Below are 11669 nucleotides of genomic sequence, written 5' to 3'. Positions count from 1 at the left end.
TATTTTAACTAGGTAGAATAGTTACTAAATAGTTATTAACTATTTAATAACTACCTAGCTAAAATAAATACAAATTGACCTGTAAAATAAAACCTAAGTTACACTAACATCAGCCGATAGGATTTCTTCAACCTTAATTCCGATTGGCTGATAGAATTCTATCAGCCAGTCGGAATCTAAGGGACACCATCTTGGATGACGTTACTTTAAGGTACCTTCATTCAGCAAGAAGACGTTGGAAGAAGAGGATGCTCCGCGCTGGATGTCTTGAAGATGGACCCGCTCCGCATTGGAAGGATGAAGATAGAAGATGCCGTCTGGGTGAAGACTTCTGCCCATCTGGAGGACCACTTCTGCCGGCTTTGTTGAGGACATCTTGCGGCTTGGATGAAGACTTCTCCAGGTAATTGAATCTTTGGGGGTTAGTGTTAGGATTTTTTAAGGGTGTATTGGGTGGGAATTATTTTTAGGTTAGGGCTTTGGGCAGCAATAGAGCTAAATGCCCTTTTAAGGGCAATGCCCATCCAAATGCCCTTTTCAGGGCAATGGGGAGCTTAGTTTTTTTAGTTAGGGTTTTATTTGGAGGGTTGGTTGTGTGGGTGGTGGGTTTTACTGTTGGGGGGGTTGTTTGTATTTTTTTTTACAGATAAAAGAGCTGATTTCTTTGGGGCAATGCCCCGCAAAAGGCCCTTTTAAGGGCTATTGATAGTTTAGTTTAGACTAGGGGTTTTTTATTTTGGGGGGGCTTTTTTATTTTGATAGGGCTCTTAGATTAGGTGTAATTAGTTTAAAGATCTTGTAATTTGTTTTTTATTTTCTGTAATTTAGTGTTTGTTTGTTTTTTGTAATTTAGCTAATTGTATTTGATTTATTTAATTGTATTTCATTTAGGTAATTTATTTAATTGTAGTGTAGTGTTTGGTGTTAGTGTAACTTAGGTTAGGTTTTATTTTACAGGTAAATTTATATTTATTTTAGCTAGGTAGTTATTAAATAGTTAATAACTATTTAGTAACTATTCTACCTAGTTAAAATAAATACAAACTTGCCTGTAATATAAAAATAAACCCTAAGCTAGATACAATGTAACTATTAGTTATATTGTTGCTAGTTTAGGGTTTATTTTATAGGTAAGTATTTAGTTTTAAATAGGAATAATTTAGTTAATGATAGTAATTTTATTTAGATTTATTTAAATTATATTTAAGTTAGGGGGTGTTAGGGTTAGGGTTAGACTTAGGGTTAGGGGTTAATATGTTTATTATTGTGGCAGCCAGGGCCGCCATCAGGGGGTGACAGGGGTGACTCCTGTCAGGGGCCCAATGGGCTAGGGGGGCCCCATGATGCAAGAACTAAAAAAAAAATATATATATATTTTTTTTTTTACATTTTGGCAGCCACCAGTGGGTACTACAGCAGAGTGCTAATTGAGCATGGGCAATGTTATTACAAGGAGTAAAGTATTAGCATTTGAGAGGATTTCTGAGTGTGCACTAAACCACTATGCACAGTGTGAGACAGACTGGCACTTTGTTTGTAGAGTGTGTGCCTGAGTCAGGCGGCTGATCACTTTCATTTGCAGAGGAGGTAGGAATTACTTAGCAAATGTTTTTTATTTCTTTGTGCAATTTAAGATTGTAACTTCAGTGTGGTAGTAGTTGTATGGTGGGACCAGGGTCCATAAAAACACATTTTTTAGCAGCAGTGTATTTATGATTATTTGACAATGCTGTAGAAATTCTATATTTAAAACCATGCAGAAATGTTTCCTCCTCAATACACAAATTATATATATTACATTCCAGTTTACTGCCCCTTTATGCAAGGACTTTCCAGATACAAGGAGGCATTTTATCTAAGATTTTTACATCTGCATAACATGTTATACTCTCAGACTAAGATTGCTTAGTGTTGGAAATGAGACAGGTTAACTTAAAACTGTTCAGTTTACTCTACAGCTGACTTAATTTTGAAATGCATACCAACAAGCTTAAATCCTGCATTTAACCAGATCTAATGGTATGAGTACCACAGCTTATGGTTCCACCAAGACCATATAGAGTACAGTATTTTCAAAATCCACAAGTATAGCTGACAGATGGAAACATTTGTACACTATATTTGAAGTGGTACTCTTGGTTGGGGAAAATGGGGAAAATATCAAACAAACATATGTCAACCTTTTAAAAGTACTTTTCTTCATCTAGCCATCTACCCAGATCATTAATGTACAATTTTGAATTCACAGAATTATTTTTATTTGCACATTTACAAATATGATTCTTTAAAAAGTGATCTCTTAATTTCTGCATTTTTTTTTATCATGCATGTCACACACTGTTGATTTAGAGGATGCAAGGTGCATAAATGTTTCCTCCTGTGAGTGTTTCTGTGGGTGTCTGTGTTTATGTCTTTGTGCTTTGGTTTGTGTCTCTATGAGTGTGCATGTATTTTTTTTTTTCTGTTGGTATCTCTGTGAGGGTGGGTGTGTGTGCATATGTCTTTGAGCTTTTTCTATGGGTGTCTCTGTGAGGGTGGGCGTGTGTTTGTCTTTGTGTATTTTCTCAGGATGCCTCTGTGAGGGTGGCTGTGTATGTCTGTGTTTTCTGTGGATGTCTCTGTGAGGGTGTGTGTATGTATGTCTGTGTTTTCTGTGGATGTCTCTGTGAGGGTGTGTATTTTCTGTGGGTGTCTCTGTGAGGGTGTGTGTATGTCTTTGTGCGTTTACTGTGGATGTCTCAGTGAGGGTGTATGTATGTCTTTGTGTGTTTTCTGTGAGTGTCTCTGTGCGTGTGTGTGTGTATGTCTTTGTGTGTTTTCTGAGGCTGTCTCTGTTGGCGTTTCATTGGGTGTATGTGCAAGTTTGAGTTTGTGTGTGTGTGTCCATTGTCTGTTCATATTTAGGACATTTTGACCTTACTACTGATTATTCACATCTTTCTACAGACTTTGAGACTAACAAGACCTTTCCAGAAGTAACCAATCCACCATTTAACCTTTAAATTATTGTTTAGGCAGTTCAGGGCCCTTCCTTTCAGCTACTGCATGCTGTTGTCATCATTTAGTTGGCATCTTCCTTTACAAAAATATAATCAGAACTACATATTTTGTTTTCTAAATCTCCTTTTTTTACAAAACTGTAGTTTACCTCATTACTTGTCAGGTCAATGTAAACAAGTGCTAAGTGTCTGTTTGGATGTCTGTGTCTGAGTTTCTTTGCGTGTCTGCTAGAGTGTCTATATGTGAATCCTTATGTGTGAGTGTGTGTGTGTTTCAGTGTATGAGTGTGTCTGTGTGTGTGTATGTTACTACCTTTACAACATTTCCAAGTTTAAATAGACACTTAAGAATAAAGTGCATATACGTTTTAGTCACTTGGTCAAAAATTGCCCATGTCAAGGGGGGGCCCTGATCAATGGTTAAGTCAGGGGCCCCAAAATTTTTAGTGGAGGCCCTGGTGGCAGCAACGTTGGGGACGGCAGATTAGGGGTTAATAAATGTTGGCGATGTCGGGGGCAGCAGATTAGGGGTAATAAGTATAATGTAGGTGGCGGCGATGTCCGGAGCAGCAGATTAGGGGTTAATAAGTATAATGTAGGTGTCGGCGATGTTGGGGGCGGCAGATTAGGGGTTAATAAGTGTAAGATTCGGGGTGTTTAGACTCGGTGTTCATGTTAGGGTGTTAGGTGTAAACATAAAATGTGTTTCCCCAGAGGAATCAATGGGGCTGTGTTACTGATTTTTACGCTGCTTTTTGGCAGGTGTTAGACTTTTTCTCAGCCGGCTCTCCTCATTGATGTCTATGGGGAAATCGTGCACAAGCACGTTACACCAGCTCACCGCTAACGTAAGCAGCGCTGGTATTGGAGTGCAGTGTGGAGCGCAATTTTGCTCTACGCTCACTTCTTGCCTGTTAATGGTGGGTTGATAAAAACCTGTAATACCAGCGCTGCAGGTAAGTGAGTGGTGAGAATAAACTGCAAGTTAGCAACGCACCCCTGTTACCGCAAAACTCGTAATCTAGGCGTTTGTTTGTTACATATCTTGTAACTAATTTTTTTATGAGTCTCCTTAGTGCTATATTGCCCCCCTAAAGGTGCTTGTTGATTACAATAATATTTGGCACCTATAGGTACTTACCATTAGTACTACTTTACCTACTATCTTTCTACTATAGGGCTCCACAGTAGCAATGCACTACTTAGAACTAGCTGCTGATTGCTGCCTGCACTTAAAGGGATAGGAAAGTCAAAATTAAACTTGCATGATTCAGATTGAGCATGTCATTTTTAGACACTTTTAAATTCACTTCTATTTACAAATGTGCTTTGTTCTCTTAGTATCCCTTGTTAAAAAATGCATACGCACATATCATACATACACTAGTGAGAGGCTTACACATATACATACAGATACACACACACTACACAGCATGCACTTATACATACAGATACACACACACTACACAGCATACACTTATACATACAGATACACACACACTACACAGCATACACTTATACATACAGATACACACACACACTACATAGCATACACTTATACATACAGATACACACACACTACACAGCATACACTTATACATGCGGATACACACACACACACTACATAGCATACACTTATACATACAGATACACACACACTACATAGCATACACTTATACATACAGATACACACACACTACACAGCATGCACTTATACATACAGATACACACACACTACACAGCATGCACTTATAAATACAGATACACACACACTACACAGCATGCACTTATACATACAGATACACACACACTACACAGCATACACTTATACATACAGATACACACACATTACATAGCATACACTTATCATACAGATACACACACACTACATAGTATACACTTATACATACAGATACACACACACTACATAGCATACACTTATACATACAGATACACACACACTACATAGCATACACTTATACATACAGATACACACACACTACATAGTATACACTTATACATACAGATACACACACACTACATAGCATACACTTATACATACAGATACACACACACTACATAGTATACACTTATACATACAGATACACACACACTACACAGCATGCACTTATACATACAGATACACACACACTACACAGCATACACATATACATACAGATACACACACATTACATAGCATACACTTATCATACAGACACACACACTACATAGCATACACTTATACATACAGATACACACACACACTATATAGCTTACAGTTATACATGCAGATGCACACACACACACACACTACATAGCATACACTTATACATACAGATACACACACACTACACAGCATGCACTTATACATACAGATACACACACACTACACAGCATGCACTTATACATACAGATACACACACACTACACAGCATACACTTATGCATACAGATACACACACACTACATAGCATACACTTATACATACAGATACACACACACACTATATAGCTTACAGTTATACATGCAGATACACACACACACACACTACATAGCATACACTTATACATACAGATACACACACACTACACAGCATACACTTATACATACAGATACACACACATTACATAGCATACACTTATCATACAGATACACACACACTACATAGCATACACTTATACATGCAGATACACACACACACACTACATAGCATACACTTATACATGCAGATACACACACACTACACAGCATACACTTATACATACAGATACACACACACACTACATAGCATACACTTATACATACAGATACACACACACTACACAGCATACACTTATACATACAGATACACACACACTACACAGCATACACTTATACATGCAGATACACACACACACACTACATAGCATACACTTATACATGCAGATACACACACACTACACAGCATACACTTATACATGCAGATACACACACTACATAGCATACACTTATACATGCAGATACACACACACTACACAGCATACACTTATACATACAGATACACATACACTACATAGCATACACTTATACATACAGATACACACACACTACACAGCATACACTTATACATACAGATACACACACACTACATAGCATACCAGTGATGTGCAGTGAGGTGAGAGGCAGGTGAGGCACTGGCTAGGATATGCCTTCATTCTTTAGATATCCTTTGTTGAAGAAATAGCAATGTACATGGGCGAGACAATCACATGAGGTATCTATTGTGCAGCCACCAATCAGCAGCTAATGAGCATATTTAGATATGATTTTCAACAAAGGATATCAAGAGAATTAAGGATATTAGATATTAGATGTAAATTGGACAGAGGGGGTGGGAGAGACAGGGAGAGAGAGATAGAGAGACAGAGGGGAGAAACTATATTATAGGCAGAGAAGTGGCTGCCCCCCTCTGATGTTAAACTTTGTGTCTCACCTGGTCAGTGTTGTAACTTGCTATGCTATCTTCTCTGCTTACTAAATACATTTTACAGAATGTTTAGCGCTGCCCCCTCTGATGTTAAACTTTAAGTGTCTGACTGTCACGGTCAGACACTTAAAGTTTAGCATCAGAGTGGGCAGCCACTTCTCTGCCTTAATATATTTTACTGCAGTGTGTTCACAAAATCACAAGATGGCTAAACATTCAGTAAAATTTATTTAGAAAAGCAGAGAAGATAGGATAGCAAGTTACAACACTGACCAGGTCAGACACAAATTTTAACATCAGAGGGGACAGCCACTTCTCTGCCTATAATATATTAATGTGCACAAAATCACAAGATGGCTGCTCATTCTGTAAAATATATTTAGTAAGCAGCCAGAGAACAAGAACATAGCATAGCAACTTAGCAAGTTACAACACTGACCAGACACAAAGTTTTACATCAGAGCGGGAGGCCACTACTCTGCCTAATGCCTAGTATAATCTATTATTAAAGTGCACTCTAAATCACAAGATGGCTGCTCATTAAAATATATTTATTAAGCACTGGCAGCCAGAGCACATACCATAGCAACTTGCAAGTTTTGCTTAATAAATGTATTTTGTGTATGACCCGGTCAGTGTTGTAAGTTACAACACTGACCGGGTCATACACAAAATACATTTATTAAGCAAATAAGCAGAGAAGAGGATGTCAGAGTCAGACTGAGTCACTGACGGTCATGGTCACACAGGCACTTCAAAATTTCAAATTTCACATCAGAGCAGCAGAGGGGGGGGGGGGGGTGCCCACTACCCATATTAAGTCTCACAACCACAAGCATAATATAACAGCAGCACAATCATCACACAATCACACAATGGCATGGCTTGTCATTCTGAGGACTTACTTGTGTGACAGTGTGACGGACTGTGTGCTGACTCGGCGACAATGGCTCCTTCCTTCAGGTGACAGGTCAGGCAGGACCAGGGGGCAGCAGCTGCGATATGCGGTGCCGGTTAGATCAGGCAGGCTCCTCCACTCCACTCGCTAGTTACTTGGCTCACACTCCGGCAGCCGGCTCACAATGACGGACGGTGACAGTGACACTGACAGTCAGACTCCCAAACAGGCAGGTCAGGAATGAGTGGCACTGACTGTTGTTCCCGCGCCGCCAGACTGCTCCTTCCTTGCGCATGCGCAGTAGACACCGGGCCCGGCAAAGACAGTCACAGTAGTGTAAGCAGAGCCAGGGAGAAAAGTTAAACACAGGTGTTGATTGGATGAGCCGGTCTCCCAGGGAACAGTCGAGGCCTCATTAGAGATGCCTCATATAACACTTTTCTCAGCCGCGCTGCTCCTGCAAATCACCACCGGGTGATGCTGCAGAGCAGCTAGATATAAAAATACATTTAAAATATTGCGCAATAAAGAAACACCAGAACCCAGTGCCTCTCTATTGCGCAATATTATAGTTTGAAATGTAAAAAAAAATAAAAAATTCAGCTTTTTTTTTTTTAATAAAATTCTATATTTGTTTTTCTTTTGCACTGCCTCGCCTGCCTCCTATGAGTGCACGTCACTGCAGCATACACTTATACATACAGATACACACACACACACACTACATAGCATACACTTATACAGGCAGATACACATACACTACATAGTATACACTTATACATACAGATACACACACACTACATAGCATACACTTATACATACAGATACACACACACTACACAGCATACACTTATACATACAGATAGACATACACACTACATATCATACACTTATACATACAGATACACACACACTACATAGCATACACTTATACATACAGATACACACACACACACTACATATCATACACTTATACATACAGATACACACACACTACACAGCATACACTTATACATACAGATACACACACATACACACTACATATCATACACTTATACATACAGATACACACACACTATATAGCATACACTTATACATACAGATACACACACACACACACACACACTACATATCATACACTTATACATACAGATACACACACACTACATAGCATACACTTATACATACAGATACACACACACTACACAGCATACACTTATACATACAGATACACACACACTACACAGCATACACTTATACATACAGATACACACACACTACATAGCATACACTTATACATACAGATACACACACACACACTACACAGCATACACTTATACATACAGATAGACACACACACTACATAGCATACACTTATACATACAGATACACACACACTACATAGCATACACTTATACATACAGATACACACACACTACATAGCATACACTTATACATACAGATACACACACACTACATAGCATACACTTATACATACAGATACACACACACTACACAGCATACACTTATACATACAGATACACACACACTACACAGCATACACTTATACATACAGATACACACATACTACATAGCTTACACTTATACATGCAGATACACACACACTACATAGCTTACACTTATACATGCAGCGTACACTTATACATACAGATACACACACACTACATAGCATACACTTATACATACAGATACACACACACACTACATAGCATACACTTATACATACAGATACACACACACACTACATAGCATACACTTATACATACAGATACACACACACACTACATAGCATACACTTATACATACAGATACACACACACACTACATAGCATACACTTATACATACAGATACACACACACTACATAGCATACACTTATACATACAGATACACACACACACACTACATAGCATACACTTATACATACAGATACACACACACTACACAGCATACACTTATACATGCAGATACACACACACTACATAGCATACACTTATACATGCAGATACACACACACTACATAGCATACACTTTTACATACAGATACACACACACACTACATAGCATACACTTATACATACAGATACATACACACACTACATAGCATACACTTATACATACAGATACACACACACACTACATAGCATACACTTATACATACAGATACACACACACTACACAGCATACACTTATACATACAGATGCACACACACTACACAGCATACACTTATACATGCAGATACACACACACACTACACAGCTTACACGTATAGATGCAGCTACACACACACTACACAGCATACACTTATACATGCAGATACACACACACTACATAGCATACACTTAAAGTTTCATGCAGATACACACACATTACATAGCATACACTTATACATACAGATACACACACACACTACATAGCATACACTTATACATACAGATACACACACACTACACAGCATACACTTATACATACAGATACACACACACTGCACAGCATACATTTATACTTGCAGATACACACACACTACACAGCTTACACGTATAGATGCAGCTACACACACACTACACAGCATACATTTATACATGCAGATACATACACACTACATAGCATACACTTAAACATGGAGATACACACACACACTACACAGCATACACTTAAACATGGAGATACACACACACACTACACAGCTTACACGTATAGATGCAGCTACACACACTCTACACAGCATACACTTATACATACAGATACACACACACTACACAGCATACACTTATATATGCAGATACCCACATACACTACACAGCTTACACGTATAGATGCAACTACACACACACTACATAGCTTACACTTATACATGCAGCTACACACACACACTACACAGCATACACTTATACATGCAGATACACACTACACAGCATACACTTATATATACAGATACACACACACTACATAGCTTACACTTATACATGCAGACACACACACACACACACACACACACACACTACATAGCTTACACTTATACATGCAGATACACACACACTACACAGCTTACATTTATACATTTAGATACACACACACACACACTACATAGCTTCCACTTATACATGCAGATACACACACACTACATAACTTACACTTATACATGCAGATACACACACTACATAGCATACACTTATACATACAGATACACACATACACTACACAGCATACACTTATACATACAGATACACACATACACTACACAGCATACACTTATACATACAGATACACACACACTACACAGCATACACTTATACATACAGATACACACATACTACACAGCATACACTTATACATGCAGATACACACACACACTTCACAGCTTACACGTATAGATGCAACTACACACACACTACACAGCATACACTTATACATACAGATACACACACACTACATAGCTTACACTTATACATGCAGCTACACACACACACAATACACAGCATACACTTATACATGCAGATACACACTACACAGCATACACTTATATATACAGATACACACACACTACATAGCTTACACTTATACATGCAGATACACACACACACACACACTACATAGCTTACACTTATACATGCAGATACACACACACTACATAGCTTACATTTATACATGCAGATACACACACACACACACACACACTACATAGCTTACGTTTATACATGCAGATACACACACACTACATAACATACCCTTATACATGCAGATACACACACACACTACATAGCTTACACTTATACATGCAGATACACACACACTACATAGCATACACTTATACATGCAGATACACACACACACACTACATATCTTACACTTATACATGCAGATACACACACACTACATAACATACCCTTATACATGCAGATACACACACACTCTACATAGCTTACACTTATACATGCAGATACAAACACACACTACATAGGTTACACTTACACATTCAGATACACACAATACACAGCATACACTTATACATACAGATACACACACACACTACATAGCTTACACTTATACATGCAGATACACACACACACACTACATAGCTTACACTTACACATATAGATACATACAATACACAGCATATACTTATACATACAGATACACACACACTACATAGTTTACACTTATACATGCAGATACACACACACACACTACATAGCTTACTCTTGTACATGCAAATACACACACAAACTACATAGCATACACTTATACATGCAGATACACACACATACACTACATAGCATACACTT

The sequence above is a fragment of the Bombina bombina genome, chromosome 5 (assembly GCF_027579735.1).
Source record: "Bombina bombina isolate aBomBom1 chromosome 5, aBomBom1.pri, whole genome shotgun sequence".
In the NCBI taxonomy this organism is placed as follows: domain Eukaryota; kingdom Metazoa; phylum Chordata; class Amphibia; order Anura; family Bombinatoridae; genus Bombina; species Bombina bombina.
This window is presented reverse-complemented; position numbering follows the sequence as displayed.